The 1792-nt window shown below is 41.0% G+C and overlaps 1 non-coding gene across 1 annotated transcript; it reads right to left on the reverse strand.

Annotated features, from left to right (window-relative positions):
• Positions 1-1124: 1124 nt before the first annotated feature.
• LOC127134187 (small nucleolar RNA R71) lies at positions 1125-1231 on the reverse strand. The gene has a single exon (XR_007807943.1). It is a non-coding gene; the product is annotated as a small nucleolar RNA R71 (small nucleolar RNA).
• Between the last annotated feature and the right edge of the window lie 561 nt (positions 1232-1792).

A 1792-nucleotide genomic window follows, 5' to 3' on the forward strand; every position in this document is an offset into this window, starting at 1 on the left:
TAGTTTATTAGGAGATTTTAGATTAAAAAGAAAAGAGATTTTAAAACGATTTTCGGACGCGTTAGGAAGTTTAAACTCTGGTTCGTAAGAACCTCTTTTTGCTAGGAAGTCCAGGTTAAAATACTTTTCAACTTAGTTAAGATACTATATTTCTTAAAAATAGGTTTACTACTCTAACGCAGTACGCACCTTTTTATCCGTGACAATAGGAGGGGTTGATTAGAGAGTACAACTCGGTTCTGAATACGCGAAAGCGACAGTTCCTGTTAAATTAGTTCTTTTCAAAGGAGAAAACATTGCCCATAAGTAGTTCCACTAACAAGTACTGGATTATCATTGATTGCGTGAATTACATTCGAGCCTGTCTTTATTTATTATTTAAAATTATAATTTTATTTACCATTGCACCCTTATTAAAACCCTTAAAAATAGTTGCCTTAGATACACACCATAACAACAGGTTTGATAGATTGACACTTGGTCTCTGTGGATTCGATAATCTTTTATATTACTTTGACGTGATTCGTACACTTGCGAAAAACACGCATCAAGTTTTTGGCGCCGTTGCCGGGGACCAATTTCGTCAAATTTCATTACCCTGTAGTTATACCGTTTAGACTAAGGTTGTTACCCACCGGTCAATGCGAAAGACTCGCAGTGCCGGAAGTTTAGTAGACCCTCTAGCTGAACCTGAACGTTACGCTCGCGCACGTTTATTTTTCCATAGGAATAGGATAGCTATGGCCGAAGAACAAAACCGAAGACCTCTTAAGGACTTCGCCCAACCATCAAACGAGGAACCTAGTTCCTGTATAGTAAACCCCGTTATCCCAGCCAATAATTTTGAACTTACACCATCCCTGCTGCAATTAGTGCAACAGAGACAATTCTCAGGTCTCGCTACTGATAACCCAAACCAACATTTAAAAAACTTTCTTCAGTTAGCAGACACCTTTAAAACCAATGGAGCTTCTCCTGAGGCGATACGCTTAAGATTATTTCCCTTTTCCCTCAGAGATAAAGCTCTATCATGGTTAGATTCCCTTCCACCCAATTCAATAACAACTTGGGATGACCTTAGGAAAGTTTTTCTTGCTAGATATTTTCCCCCAAGTAAGACCGCTCTTCTTCGAAACCTTATAACTAGATTTACCCAACTCCAAGGAGAGTCGTTGTTCGAAGCCTGGGAGAGATATAAAGAACTATTAAGAGCATGCCCACACCATGGCTTAGAGAATTGGCTAATCATCCAAACCTTCTATAATGGACTTCATTATAACACTAAGATGACCATCGACGCTGCCGCTGGTGGCGCACTGATGAATAAACCTTACCCTGAAGCTAGTGCCCTTATCGAGGACATGGCCCAAAACCATCAATCATGGGGAGTAGAACGAGCGACAGTGGAAAAGAAGGAAGCCCAAGGAGGAATACATGAGCTAAGCTCTATAGACATGATGCAGGCTAAAATGGACGCGTTGGCCCTTAGAGTCGAACATATGTGTACAACTCCGAATACTGTAGCCGCAGTTTCACCGAATTGTGAGATATGTGGAACGCAAGGACACCAATCCGCCGAATGCAATCTGTTAAATGAAACCAACACTGAGCAAGTGAACTATACCCAAGGGAACCCATTTTCTAACACATATAACCCTGGATGGAGGAATCACCCAAACTTCTCCTACAAAAATAATAACCCTATTCAAAATACCGCACCTCCGAGACAACAAGGTTACCAAGCCCCTAGAACAAATCAACCTATGCAACCTGTACCGCCAAACCCGAGCTT

The sequence above is a fragment of the Lathyrus oleraceus genome, chromosome 3 (assembly GCF_024323335.1).
Source record: "Lathyrus oleraceus cultivar Zhongwan6 chromosome 3, CAAS_Psat_ZW6_1.0, whole genome shotgun sequence".
NCBI lineage: Eukaryota > Viridiplantae > Streptophyta > Magnoliopsida > Fabales > Fabaceae > Lathyrus > Lathyrus oleraceus.